This window comes from Bos taurus, chromosome 1 (assembly GCF_002263795.3).
Source record: "Bos taurus isolate L1 Dominette 01449 registration number 42190680 breed Hereford chromosome 1, ARS-UCD2.0, whole genome shotgun sequence".
Lineage (NCBI taxonomy): Eukaryota > Metazoa > Chordata > Mammalia > Artiodactyla > Bovidae > Bos > Bos taurus.
Genome location: NC_037328.1, coordinates 11,236,152 through 11,252,065, shown reverse-complemented (window position 1 = coordinate 11,252,065; position 15,914 = coordinate 11,236,152). Strand labels below are relative to the sequence as shown.

The following is a 15,914-nucleotide window of genomic DNA, read 5'->3' as shown; positions in this document are numbered from 1 at the left end:
TCCAAGGCAAACCATTCAATATCACAGTGATCCAAGCCTATGCCCCAACCGGTAACTCTGAAGAAGCTGAAGTTGAACGATTCTATGAAGACCTACAAGACCTTTTAGAACTAACACCCCAAAAAAATGTCCTTTTCATTATAGGGGACTGGAATGCAAAAGTAGGAAGTCAAGAAACACCTGGAGTCACAGGTGAATTTGGCCATGGAGTGTGGAATGAAGCAGGGCAAAGGCTAATAGAGTTTTGCCAAAAGGACGCACTGGTCGTAGCAAACACCCTCTTCCAACAACACAAGAGGAGACTCTACACATGGGACATCACCAGATGGTCAACACCAAAATCAGGTTGATTATATTCTTTGCAGCCAAAAATGAAGAAGCTCTATACAGTCAGCAAAACAAGACCAGGAGCTGACTGTGGCTCAGATCATGAACTTCTTATTACCAAATTCAGACTTAAATTGAAGAAAGTAGGGAAAACTACTAAACCTAAATCAAATCCCTTACGATTATACAGTGGGAGTGAGAAACAAATTTAAGAGACTAGATCTGATAGACAGAATACCTGATGAACTATGGACGGAGGTTTGTGACATTGTACAGAAGACAGGGTCCAAGACCATCCCCATGGAAAAGAAATGCAAAAAAGCAAAATGGCTGTCTGAGGAGGCCTTAAAAATAGCTGTGACAAGAAGAGAAGCCAAAAAGCAAAGGAAAAAAGGAAAGATATAAGCATCTGAATGCAGAGTTCCAAAGAATAGCAAGGAGAGATAAGAAAGCTTTCTTCAGCAATCAGTGCAAAGAAATAGAGGAAAACAACAGAATGGGAAAGACTAGAAATCTCTTCAAGAAAATTAGAGATACAAGGGGAACATTTCATGCAAGGATGGGCTCTAAAAAGGACAGAAATGGTATGGACCTAACAGAAGCAGAAGATATTAAGAAGAGATGGCAAGAATACACAGAAGAACTGTGGAAAAAAGATGTTCACGACCCAGATAATCACTATGGTGTGATCACTCACCTAGAGCCAGACATCCTGGAATATGAAGTCAAGTGGGCCTTAGAAAGCATCACTACGAACAAAACTAGTGGAGGTGATGGAATTCCAGTTAAGCTACTTCAAATCTTGAACGATGATGCTGTGAAAGTGCTGCACTCAATATGCCAGCAAATTTGGAAAACTCAGCAGTGGCCACAGGACTAGAAAAAGTCAGTTTTCATTCCAATCCCAAAGAAAGGCAATGCCAAAGAATGCTCAAACTACTGTACAATTTCACTCATCTCACATGCTAGTAAAGTAATGCTCAAAATTCTCCAAGCCAGGCTTCAGCAATACGTGAACCATGAACTTCCAGATGTTCAAGCTGGTTTTAGAAAAGGCAGAGGAACCAGAGATCAAATTGCCAACACCCAATGAGTCATGGAAAAAGCAAGAGAGTTCCAGAAAAACATCTATTTCTGCTTTATTGACTATGCCAAAGCCTTTGACTGTGTGGATCACAATAAACTGTGGAAAATTCTGAAAGAGATGGGAATACCAGACCACCTGACCTGCCTCTTGAGAAATCTATATGCAGGTCAGGAAGCAACAGTTAGAACTGGACATGGGTCAATAGACTAGTTCCAAATAGGAAAAGGAGTATGTCAAGGCTATATATTGTCACCTTGCTTATTTAACTTATATGCAGAATACATCATGAGAAACCCTGGGCTGGAAGAAGCACAAGCTGGAATCATGATTGAGGGATATGCAGATGACACCACCCTTATACCAGAAAGTGATGAAGAACTAAAAAGCCTCTTGATGAAAGTGAAAGTGGAGAGTGAAAAAGTTGGCTTAAAGCTCAACATTCAGAAAACGAAGATCATGGCATCCGGTCCCACCACTTCATGGGAAATAGATGGGGAAACAGTAGAAACAGTGTCAGACTTTATTTTTGGGGTCTCCAAAATCACTGCAGATGGTGACTGCAGCCATGAAATTAAAAGACGCTTACTCCTTGGAAGGAAAGTTATGACCAACCTAGATAGCATATTCAAAAGCAGAGACATTACTTTGCCAAAAAAGGTCCGTCTAGTCAAGGCTATGGTTTTTCCAGTGGTCATATATGGATGTGAGAGTTGGACTGTGAAGAAAGCTGAGCGCCGAAGAATTGATGCTTTTGAACTGTGGTGTTGGAGAAGGCTCTTGAGAGTCCCTTGGACTTCAAGGAGATCCAAACAGTCTATCCTAAATGAGACCAGTCCTGGGTGTTCATTGGAAGGACTGATGCTGAGGCTGAAACTCCAATACTTTGGCCACGTTGACTCACTGGAAAAGACCATGGTACTGGGAGGGATTGGGGGCAGGAGGAGAAGGGGACGACAGAGGATGAGATGGCTGGATGGCATCAGTGACTCGATGCACATGAGTTTGGGTGAACTCTGGGAGTTGGTGATGGACAGGGAGGCCTGGCATGCTGCAATTCATGGGGTTGCAAAGAGTTGAACACGACTGAGTAACTGAACTGAACTGAACTGAAGGACTAGTAACTTTTAGTATATACATTTTGAAACATTGTAAAGCTAGAAATTGTTATTAGACTACACACAAGTATAAATGACTTGAGTAAGTCTTATACTTTCTTTTTAATTAAAAACAGCTCTCTTCTCTCCTTTTCCATCTATCTGTTGTTGAATTAGCTTCTCACCAAGTCTTGTCATCAGACTTTCAGGATCAAGCAATTCCTAGCCAAAAAATGAAACCTGAATTGCCCCATTCCCAATAGATTTGGATAAAAACTAGTAATAAAATCAGGCACAACTGCAAGAGAAGCTATGGGAGAAGAACCAGTCTGGGTCTATATGAAATTGCACCTGAGTGGCAGCGTGTATATTTGTTATTTGTCAGGATCACTTGCATCTTACTTTGAAAAAAAATCACTATTATCCCAACAGCTGGATGTGTTTTATTGGGGAAATGATTTTTATCTCGGTGTTAGTGTTTCTGCACTAATGCTTTGGCTCAGTAATAAATAAGTGAGAACTTTTGTTGGGAAAAAAAAAAACAAATAAAAACAATAAAAACAGAAGCTTCATATTAATAGCAGCGAACTCTGGAAAAATCAGTATTTCTCTTTTCAGTTTTATGTTCAAACTTTACTAAAACAAGCTTGTATTGTTAATATGGTCAAAATTAAACCTATCAGTCTAATGTAAAAGTTCAATGTTTTATATTGTGTACATGTGGATTTATTCCAGTTTCCAATTTATTCATCCCCTCCTTTTCAGAATTGGTCCCTATGTCTTTTAGGCTGGAGATTACAATTTATATACAACTGAACATGCTGGATCACTGCAGAACGGTGCCCAGCTCAAGAGTGTAAGTGTGCCCAGCACACTGAAATCTAGTGTGTGCTTGCTTAAAATTTTGTGCAACCAGAAAGCTGCATATAATCAAAGTGAGGTATGTGTATTTGTGTGGGGAGAGGAGACTTCTGATTTGGTCAAAGAACATGTGCTCCTAGAGGTCATAAGAATAAATGAATTTTCTGTGTAAAGTGATATTTTTCTTTCCAAGCAATTTTAAGTAAAACAAGTTCTGTAATTCATAAGCCTATTTCCAGACTAGAATTTGTCATTATTGGGGTAAAGGTAGCTATCTTTAGTGAGTTTCAGGTTATTTGGCCTCTAGATAAGATGCCAAGTATGGATTACTTAAGGCATCAGATGGAGCAAACTTATATATATATGTATATATATTTGAATAATTTAGTCAACTGCACAGTCAAGACTAATCTGTGTGTAGAACCAAACTCTAGGAGACAGACGGAGCTGCTCTAAATGGGGTGAGCAGGGATAGGAGACTATCAGAAAAGAAACACAGCCACCTAAAATTACACACGTGTACAAAGCTTTAAAAAGTAGATTTGCACTGCAAAAAAAAAACTTTAAAACAAATTTAAAAGGTAGTTTTTTTACTGAGCCCAAGTCCACTCTGTTCCCTGCATGACAGGCCAATAAATAGGGAGACAAATGATCAGGGCAAGGAATAATGAATTTAATCAGAAAGCTAACAGACTAAGATGGCAGACTAGCATCTCAAAAATATCATCTTATTCTAGATCAAATTCAGGCTCCTTTTATACACAGGAAGGGGAGAAGGTTGGGGCCACAGCAGTGCCTGCTGAGCAGGGCTGCTGAGCAAGGCTGCTATAGCTCATTCCTGCCCCATCCCATTACAGTTTTAATTAAACTTTGTATCTACATCCGGATAATGCTATTTGGAGGGCCTCCCAAGTGGCACAGTGGGAAAGAATCCACCTGCCAATGCAGGAGACACAAGACACATGGGTTTAATATCTAGGTCCAGAAGATCCTTTGGAGGAGGAAATGGTAACCCACTCCAGTATTCTTTGCTGGAAGATTGCATGAACAGAGAAGCCTGGTGGGCTACAGTCCATGGAGGACAGACGCATAGTGCTATTTGGAAGTGTTAGGTAGGTAGAATAGGGAAAAGGAGTCCAAAACAGCGGTGGCTAAAAGACAAGGAAGGGAAAAGCCCGCGAAAATAGAACAAAAGAAGTTCCGAGGACCGGAGTGAGGACCTCAGGTAAAACAAACAACACTCCTGGCTGGACCAATTTACATAGGACAGGCCCAGGGAGAGATAAACATATAAATAGAGGAGCCAAAACTAGCTCTCTCCCTCTCCCGCGCGCTGGGGCGCTCCTCTCCTCGTGTCTTTGGATCTACGTGCCCTCACGCCTTGAAGATGGATTTTCCTGCTATCTTCTAAATAAAATAGAGCTGTAACACTGATTTGTCTAAGAGCTGTAACATGGTCCATTTGAGACCTGAGAGCTATAACACGGTCTATCCAAGACCTGAGAGCTGTGACACGCTGAGGGGGCTTTAATGTCCGTCACTCCAAATCTTTGTTGTGATGAGACAAAGAGCCGAGGAACATACACTCACGTGACATACACTACCGGATTAAAAAACGTTTCTTCACATTGACTAGCCAAAAATACATAAAAAATACTTTCCTTTGATGACACATCTCAAAATATTCACATTTTCCTGATAATGGTTGCAAAAATTCCCCCCAAAAAATCATAAAATTTATTTGATAAGATATGAAATAGAGAAAACTTATAGGAGTAAATAAAGTCAAACTATATTTTTTTCTTCCTATAACTCTTCACTGACTATGGGAAGATGTGGCTTCATAATTTATATACAATTTCAACATAAAATATTTGCATTTATCCTTTAATACAAAACAATAGAGATATTTCTAATGACTAGCTATTTGTTTTAATATATTTTATGGGAAAAAAAGTTTTTTTGAAAAAGCAATGTTTAATGCAATGTACAGAATGTAAGAAACTCAGACCTACATCCACACACAGCCATGGATTTAATGAAAATTATTTTATAATGAGAATTATTATGTTACATTATTTTCTTTGTTGTTTAGTTGCTCAATTGTGTCTGACTCTTTTGTGACCCCGTGGACTGTAGCCTGCCAGGATCCTCTGTCCATGGGATTTCCCAGGCAAGAATACTGTGGTGGGTTGCCATTTCCTTCTCCAGGGACTCTTCCCCACCCAGGGATTCAATCTGCATCTCCTGCATTGGCACATGGATTCTTTACCACTGAGCCATGCAGGAAGCCCAGATAGAAGATTTAAAAAACACATATTCCTCATTCTCAAAGTCAGGAAACCTCCCTGACTACACATGCACAGAAAGGGGAGTGATGTTAAGTGATACCAACTACCCTTAGTCCTCTTCAGTAAGTCATTTCTATGTTTATCACAAGAATCCTTTCTTAATATTTTCAACCATAGCTTTATTAAAATTCTGAGATGGCAAGCAGGCAGCATCTTGCTTATTTCCAATTTGTCAACCTTATTCCATTTCTTTTCAGAAGTTTCAGTTATTACAGGCATCATACAAGATGTTATATGCCATTGAATAGCGTATTGTACTCTTCACTCACTAAGGCAGGATCTTTACAGTAGGCATAAATAAAAATTGATTAGAAATGTTTTCCTTACCATCTGGAACTTCATATCTGCCTTACATGAATAACCTTCACCACTTATAAACTATAACATTCTGGCATTTTATGATACTATTGAAAAGGCAAAATCTAGTTATGTTTTTCCTTTGACCGAATAAAACTCCTGCAACTTTTATTTCAACTGACTTGTAAAGTGTGTAAAAAGTGAAAATATTGCAATGAGGTTTAACAAGTTAATGGTAAATTAATGCACTCTCTCCTCTATTAGGCAAATTTGCAAGGCTGTGGAACATTTAGCACTCTCTCCTGGATAGCACTTGACATTTTATATGCAGATGAGTCAACGGCATTAGTGAACTTTTGCCTAACCTATGCCTTAATATACAAAATAAAGCAGTGAAGTTTTTTCCAGTTGCTTAAGCAATCTGTATGCAGGGAAAAAGCCAATTCACCACTTCATATGGAGCACCATTTCTACTCATGTCACTCAGGGTGTTCCTACTCAAGGGTGAACAAAGAAGCACTCATTTTGATTTTAAATTAAAATGTTTAATGTCTTCAATTAATTCTTCATATGAAAAGTGACTATAAGATACCAAACAATAAAATGAGCATAGTTTTCCTGTCACAAAGAATGGATAACACTTTCTTATCTTGCAATAGTTCCCATCCATCCTCATTAATTCTAGCTGTGTCAAAAGACAAGAATCATTTTCCAATTTTTCAAAAGATGAAATCAGCCAAACAAAAGTTATTGAAGAATGATTCATTTTTATCTAAATCTATTTTTCTTCTGGTTTATAGATCTTGGTGCAGGCTCACCTTTTATTTGGGGATCAACTTGAAATTATATTTCTAAGTTACCCATAGGGCCACAACTTTAACATTGTCTGCATTAATTCTATGCTTAATTACTTAGACTTTAAGGTTAATTTTTTAAGTTAATTTAACCAGTTTGAAAGTATAATAAAACAGTATATGTAGTGTAGATATAAGAGAAAGCAGAAAATGTTTTTTCTCAATGCAAGTTTAAAAGAAAAATAAGGAATGGCAGACAGCGGCAGACATGGTTCTCTTTCCATTCCATCGTCAGTAATCATATTGTTCTAGTCAGGGACTCCATTTCCATAAAGTCACTGAAAGCCCTAGTGCATATTCCCAATTCTTTTATCTGTTTGCTTTTATTCCTCCTTCACATCATATTTGATTCTGTCCTTCTCACTGCAGTAACTAAGTATATTTTTAATTTTATTTTATTTTTAATTTTTTTATTATTTTATAATAGAGTATAGGGGCTTCGCTGGTGGTTCAGACAGTAAAGAATCTGCCTTCAATGCAGGAGACCCAGGTTCGATCCCTGGGTCAGGAAGATCCCCTGGAGAAGGGAATGACAACCCACTCCAGTATTCTTGCCTGGGAAATCCCATGGACAGAGGAGCCTGGTGGGCTATAGTCCATGGGGTCACAAAGAGTTGGACATAACTGAGGGGCTAATCATTTCACATAGAGAATAGCAGTTAACAATGTTGTGATAGCTTCAGGTGGGGAGCAAAGGGACTCAGCCATACATATGCAAGTATCCATTCTCCTCAAAACACCTACCTCATCCAGGTTGCCACATAATACTGAGCAGAGTTCCTGTGCTATAAAGTAAGATATTGATGGTTGTCCATTTTAAAATAGAGAAGTGTGAATATGTTGATCCCAACTATTTTTCACTATTCTTCTCTTTCCCTCATTCTTGCATCATAACTCTCCCAAATAGAAAACAATGTAGAAAGACTCTATATGTCACATTGAATTTTTGACTGTCTTGTCAATATTACCATTTAATTGCAGAAAGAGAGGACAAGTAGAAAACAGAAACAAATTTTTGACAAATTTCTGGAAAGTCAGTGGGAGAAAATATCCTGTTTTCAAGGCAGACCAAGGAAAGTGTTATTTTCCAGGAAGTCAAATCAACACACAAAGCTTGAAAAATAACAATTGTATTTCACATTGTGCTAAATTATTGGAGTTGTTCATAGTGATGCTTTAGGATTCTAATAAGATCAGATCAACTACAAATGAAGATAGTTTTAATTCTTTTTTTCCAATCTGTCTGCTTTTATTTTTCCCATCTTATTGCTCTGTCCTATTTAGAATCCCCAGTACAATGTTGAATAGAAGTGGTGAGAGTAGACATCCTTGCCTTGTTCTGGGTCTGAAGAAAAAGAGTTGTCTTTCACCAGTAAGTGTAATGTTACCTATAGGGTTTTCATAGATGTCCTTTACCAAGATGAGGAAGCTCAGTAATTCTTAATGAGGGCAAAATGTGTGCTAAGGGGCCAGTGTCCAACTGGTAGCTCTATAGTTCAAATGATAGAATAAGTAAACCACTATTTTTTAAATCTAACAAATTTGACATTTTTTTTCACATATACTCAGTGAAACCTCACACTATGCATTATTTCCTCTAATCAATCCTCAATATTCATTGGAAGGACTTATGCTGAAATGAAGCTCCAATACTTCGGCCACCTGATGCAAAGAGCTGACTCATTGGAAAAGACCCTAATGCTAGGAAAGATTGAGGGCAGGAGGAGCAGGGGGGGAAAGAGGATGAGGTGGTTGAATGGCATACCCGACTCAATGGACATGAGTTTGAGCAAAGTCCGGGAGACAGTGAAGGTAGGGAAGCCTCCACACTGAAGTCCATTGGGTCGCAAAGAGCCAGACATGACTAAGCAACTGAACAACAACAACAGACAAAACAACTCTCAGGAAACTGTGCAACCTGCCCCAGATCATGAACACTGCAGCAATGCCAGGATTTGACCCAAAGTCACTCAGGGTCCAGGAAAAACAATGACTAGTGTGAAATAGTGATATTAGGCTTGACTAAAAATGCTTTCTGTGAAAAAAGATGGAAGAATTCTTCCTACTGTACCAGACAATTTAAAGATAATTGGCTCCTTTGGCCATTGTTCTTTTAGGAACCCTGAACTTTTTTCCACTAAACCACAACTTTCTTAAGATACAGCTTTAACTTGTACTACTGTTATGGTACAGATATGCAAAAGTTTTTAATCAACAGTTTCATGTCTTTCTGCTCCCAACAAACAATGATATTCAGTTGTGAGTTTAATAGACAAAAATAAATGTTTTCTATCAAAAAATGCCCTTACAATGATATGTTCTTTAGCAAATATTTTTCCTCCTCTAGTTAAAAGACAGAATTAATCTTAAGAGTTCTAGCAATATCTGGGTACTGTTAGCGCACACATACACACATATGCATCTAGTTTTTTGGCAATGGTCTTCTTGCATTCAAATACTCTTTCAGACAGAAGACTGCTGAAAACCATTTGGGGGTGAGAATGAGTTTTCTCCTATTTAAAGGAGAACTTTAAGTCAGTGCATTTATGGCCATGCTATTCTGTGCATCTTTAAAAAGTGGGAGAATGTAATTTCAGGCCAGAGCTGATAATTCAGAGGGTTGTATATCTGACAGAGTGAATGGAATTTTTTTCAAAATGCTATTTGGAAAAGGAGCTAAATATTTGGAATCCGGCTCCATCCAAAGATAAAGAACATTCTCCTAAGGAATAACTGCAAATAGAACGGAGGAAAGGCAATCTGCTTGAGCCTCTTTTTGGCTGCCAGCTTATTATGCAGCATGACAAAAATCACGAGGAGATTTCAATCTGGCATACACACTCAGGCTGTGTTTGGCAGTGTGTCCCTCACCAGGAGTTTTCTGAGCAGAATTCTGACATGATGAGGCTTCCTTACTAGCATGTAATACAAAAAGGAAGGAAGGAAAAAAGAAAGGAAAAAAATATATATATAATATTCACTATAGCCAATATCACTACACTAAATGAGACATCAGCACCCTAATATCTGATAAGACTACAAATATATCTCAGAATATATCTTTTTGTACTTTCAATTTCTACTGAATAAGCTGCAGAACTTCAGATTCACTTAAAACAGCCATTTCAAGGTTAAAAAAAAAAAAACTTGATTTCTGTTTGTTGATAGAAACATTTCCTTTCTATCTCTTAAATCAAATTTTGAATTTCTTTCTTAAGTTTACCCACACTTAGCTTTCATCATATTCTCCTGGAGTGACATTCATAGAGTTTCATGGTGATTCAAAGTGACTGTAGAAAAAACCTCCCGTGCATTGACTCTATTTAACCAACTTTAAAGACATATTCGGGGAATTAGTCAATTTCTAGGTGATGTAGATCTAGAAAATATGAAATATTTTCTTTTCTTTACTTTTCTGAGTTAAATACTACAGGTTAACTCTTGTGAGAAAAACATACATTCATAATTATTATATGGAAATAGCACAGAGCACCATATGGGAAATAATTCTAAGTATTGGGAATTCTCTGCTAACCATGAGTAAATTCCATAGCTAAATGCAATAACCAACGTTACTAGACCTCACCTCACATGGTTACAGTATCTGTACATCAGTTCAATTTAATTTAGTCACTCAGTCTTGTCCGACTCTTTGCAACCCCATGGACTGCAGCACACCAGGCTTCCCTGTCCATCACCAACTCCAGAAGCTTGCTCAAACTTATGTCAATCGAGTTAGTGATGCCATTCAACCATCTCATCCTCTGTCATCCCTTTCTCTTTCTGCCTTCAGTCTTTCCCAGCATCAGGGTCTTTTCAAATTAGTCAGTTCTTTGCATCAGGTGGCCAAAGTATTGGAGTTTCAGCTTCAACATCAGTCCTTCTAATGAACATTCAGGACTGATCTCCTTTAGGATGGACTGGTTGGATCTCCTTGCAGTCCAAGGAACTCTCAAGAGTCTCCTCCAATACCAGTTCAAAAGCATCAATTCTTCGGCACTCAGCTTTCTTTATAGTCCAACTCTCACATCCATACGTGACTATTGGAAAAACCATAGCTTTGACTATGACCTTTGTTGGCAAAGTAATGTCTCTGCTTTTTAATATGCTAAGTTAGTTATAGCTTTTCTTCCAAGGAGCAGGAGTCTTTTAATTGCATAGCTACAGTCACCATCTGCAGTGATTTTGGAGCCCAAAATAACAGAGTCTGTCACTGTTTCCACTGTTTTCCTATCTATTTGCCATGAAGTGATGGGGCCAGATGCCATGACCTTAGTTTTCTGAATGTTGAGTTTTAAGCCAACTTTTTCACTTTCCTCTTTCAGTTTCATCATGAGGTTCTTTAGTTCTTCTTTGCTTTCTGACATAAGTGTGGAGTCATCTTCATATCTGAGGTTATTGATATTTCTCCCAGCAATCTTGATTCCAATCTGTACCTAGATGGATAGATGGAGTCAAATATATCATGGACACTAAATAAACATTTGTTGAATTGAACTGAAGTAACTCAGGGTTCCTTTTTCTTTTTTTTTTTTCTTCTCTGGTGATTCTCAGTGTTAAAAATGTATATTCAGAGCAACAAAACAAGGGTAGTGTGTGATATATAGATTGACCTCATGAGTTATGTTGAACAAGACATCATCGCTTTTCATGAACACAATTGAAATCTTCCCCAATAGAAACTAACTCTGAAAATGCAGTAACTGAAGAACAAAGATGCCAAACTTGAATATAATCAGAGACTTTATGATTCCAAGAAATTATCTGCACTCTACAATTTTATTTATCCATCACCATAATCCTCTTAATTGAAAGAACAAGATAGTGAATAATGTTTAAGAAAATGTAGAGTTTTGCACAGAATACTAAGGGATATGAAACACAATTCACATATCAGAATGAAAGTGAAAATGAAAATTCTTGCTAATGTAAGACCTTAACTGAGCAGAATTTAAAATAGACTGCTCTTGCAAAGTATATAGTCAAATTGGAAATATTGCCAAAAGTTTTTAAAATTTCCCTATGATTATACTGAGTAACATCACGTATAGGAATTTATCCTTTCACTTTCAATTTATCAACTTCACTTTCACTTTTCTTGCATTGGAGAAGGAAATGGCAACCTACTCCAGTGTTCTTGCCTGGAGAATCCCAGGGAGGGCAGAGCCTGGTGGGCTGCCGTCTATGGGGTCGCACAGAGTCGGACACGACTGAAGCGCCTTAGCAGCAGCAGTATAAACAGCAGGAAATTGAAAGCAACCTAAATTAAGAATAATAGATTATGTATTTCTATGTAATCTTATAACAATTATAGTCACTATATTTAAATGTACAAGTAGATACCAAATGAAAAGCAATATTTTAATGTAGTTCTAAGATTATAAAGATAAAACAATGTCTACCATTGCTTAGGCAGTAAAGAGATGGGAATTTTCATATACTATATCAATAATCAGAAAAATATATGATAAAAATATTGGTTTGTAGTGCAAACCAAATTGCATAAGAAAGGTACCAACCAAAAGCATACCTGTATTTTTGAGATATTAACTCCATGAGACCAAGATTTTCATTGCATTCATCTTTGTTTCCTAGCACTGTGCCCAGCCTATGCTGCTGCTGCTGCTGCTGCTCAGTCGCTTCAGTCTTGTCCGACTCTGTGCAACTCCACAGAGGGCAGCCCACCAGGCTCCCCGGTCCCTGGGATTCTTCAGGCAAGAACACAGGAGTGGGTTGCCATTTCCCTCTCCAGTGCCCAGCCCATAGGAGATGTTTAATAAATGTTGCTTGAAAGAACATAATCTATTAATCAATCAAAGATAAAATGGGGCTCTCAGTTCTCTCTCCTGAAATTGTGCAGAATTCCAATAATTATAATAGCTTTATTTGTTTCAATAGTGCTACCATTTCACAGGTCTTCCCTCCTCTTTAGTGGGGGAAAAGAACCACTATGGGCCTCCAACTCTTACTTATTTTAAGTATATCTTATGAATATACTTATATTCATCCAAAATATAAAACAATGCATTTCATCTGGGTCTAATTTAATTTCAGAAATGATATTTTGTAAAAATGCAATCTCAGTCAAGAAAGAACAGAAATATTTTGATTATATTGAATTTACCATTACAGATTCATCTCTTCAGCTACCTTTATTAAAAATATATTAGCAATCATAGTCTGTACATCTACATAACCTCATGACTTTAAATATTAATTTGAAAAATCTATTCAGTCACTTAGTCATGTCCAGCTGCTTGTGACCCTGTGGACTGTAGCCTGCCAGGCTCTTCTGTCTATGGAATGTTCAAGGCAAGCATATTGGAGTGGGTTTCTATTTCCTTCTCCAGAGGATCGAATGTGTGTCTCTTGCATCTCCTGCATTGACTGGCAGATTCTTTACCACTGTGCCTCCTGAGAATACCATTTATATTCAGCAAAATTATATATGTAGAAGGATTTCCCTTTGAGAAATATATTTTAATAACATTTATCACCTTGTAATACTTTTCTTTCAAAAGAGATTGCTTAGCTTATTCATTACTTCTACAAATTCAAATGTCAAATAGACATTGTCTCCAGGAACAAAAGGAAACATGAATTTATGGAAAATGAGAAGAAAAGGAAATTAACCTCGTTATATCTAAATTATCACAGAGGCTGCTTTTCCTGCAGGAGCCCCTATCATTATGAAAACCACACCTCTTACCTGCAGGCACAGGGGGATGTCCACCAAAGCACAATTTAAATCAAGAAGCTTTGTGTGATAAACAAAGGCATGTAGATGAAATACACCCAGTGCTTCAAGTTATTGCAGAAATGTATGAGGATTTCCTTGATGGTTCTGCAGCTAAAGAACCCACCTGCATGCAGGAGACAGACACAGGAGATTTGGGTTCAATCCCTGGGTCAGGAAGATCCCCTGGAGGAAGAAATGGCAACCCACTCTGGTAATCTTGCCTAGAGAATCCCATGGACAGAGGAGCCTGGGAACAGAGGCTACATACAGTCCAAAGGGTCACAAAGAGTCAGACAAGACTAAGCCTGTATGCAGATGCCAGTGTTTACCTTGATGTGTCAATGTCTCCAAAGAGACAAAGGCATAAGGAAACGATTCTTACAGTGCAGAATACAGCTTTGTTTGGTGACTGATTCTGTAAGCTCTGTATCATCCACAGGGATTTTCAAGAAAAGAGGAGAAAAATAACTATTCTTTTGAGAAAAGAATTGTCCCCTTTTCTTGTTAGTTTCAAAGATATAGAAGAAAAAATAAGTGGAATAAGTTCTTTTTGGCTCACTGTGGCACTCAAATCTCTCTGTGTGTCAGAATCCTTTTATCTTTTACATTTATTCTTAAAAACAAGAATTGAAATTTTATCAGCTCGGGGCATAGAATCTGCAAATTAAAAATGTATAGTATTTAAAACTTTATATATTCTTCAAGTGTGAAGGAAGTCCCTCTTTTATATCTCTAATCATCAAAGAACAAAAGATTTTAAGTTCAAGAAGTCAGTATTATTGTACCCTATATTGCACTGTATTTCAAAACTTTCTAATTTAGTGATTTATTCATTTATTTATTCAACAGATTTTTACAGAAGGCCAATATACATTCTGAAAGTTATTCTTTACTGGGGATACAATAATTTTTAAAAATTCTTGGTCTTATGGATTTTACATGGTGAAGTGAAAGTGTTGGTCATTCAATTGTGTCCGACTCTTTGAGACCCCATGGACTGTAGCCCATCAGGCTCCTCTGCCTGTGGAATTCTCCAGGCAAGGATACTGGAGTGAGTTGCCATTCCCTGCTCCAGGGGATATTCCTGACCTGGGTCTTGGTGATTGAACCCAGGTCTCCTGCACTGCAGGCAGATTCTTTACCATTTGAACCACCAGGGAAGCTTGCTCTTATCTATTTTACATGGTATATTTTAAAATAACATAAAAATAAGTTAATTGCATAGCTTTTAGAAGCAAGCACTATTTTTTAAAAAACAGGAACAAACCAGAGAGCCAAGAAATAGATCCACATAAATATAGTCAACTGATCTTTGTCAAGGAAACAAAGGTAATACAATGAAGCAAAAATAGCCTTTTCACCAAATGTTGCTTTAACAACTGGACATCGACAAGCAAAAAAAACAAGATGAACCTAGATACAAATCTTACACCCTCCACAAGAATTAACTCAAAATAGATAACCGATCTAAATGTAAAACCTAAAACTTTAAAACCCCTAGAAGATTACATAAGAAAAACCCTACATGAACTTTGGAATGGTAATGACTTTTTAATTTTCTCAAACATGGCATGCTTCATGAATTTGCATGTCATCCTGGAGCAGGGGCCATGCTAATCTTCTTCATATCATTCCAGTTTTAGTACATGTGCTGCCAAAGCGAGCATGGCAATAGCTTTTAGATGCAATGCCAAAGGCACAGCCCATGAAAGAAACTGATAAGCTGGACTTCATCAAAATTAAAAAATTCTGCTCTTTGAAAGACATTATCAAGAAAATAAGACAAACCACAGACTGGGAAAAAAAAATTTGCAAAAACCACATCTGACAAAGAACAATTATCAAAATAGACAAAGAACTTCTAAAACTCAACAGTAAGAAAACAAACAGGCTTCCCCCAGTGGCTCAGACAGTAAAGAATCTGCCTGTAAAGCAGGAAACCCCAGTTCAAGCCCTGGGTTGGGAAGATCCCCTGTAGAAGGGCATGGTAACCCACTCTAGTATTCTTGCCTGGAGAATTCCCTGGACAGAGGAATTGTGGGCTACAATCCATAGGGTAGCAAAGAGTTGGACACAACTGAGCAACTAACATTTTCACTTTCAAGAAAACAACAACGTGATTAAAAAAAATGAGCCAAAGACCCTAACAGAAAACTCACTAAAGAAGACATACAGATGGCAAATAAACATACAGAAAGGTACTCTACATCATATGTCATGAGGAAAATGCAAACTAAAACAACAATGAAATATCACTACACACCTATTAGGATGGCCCAGAACACTGAGAACACCAAACGCTGG

At 37.7% G+C, this 15,914-nt stretch overlaps 1 non-coding gene across 1 annotated transcript; it reads right to left on the bottom strand.

Annotated features, from left to right (window-relative positions):
* Positions 1–15,170: 15,170 nt before the first annotated feature.
* LOC112448280 (U6 spliceosomal RNA) lies at positions 15,171–15,277 on the bottom strand. Its single transcript, XR_003036651.1, has one exon. It is a non-coding gene; the product is annotated as a U6 spliceosomal RNA (small nuclear RNA).
* Between the last annotated feature and the right edge of the window lie 637 nt (positions 15,278–15,914).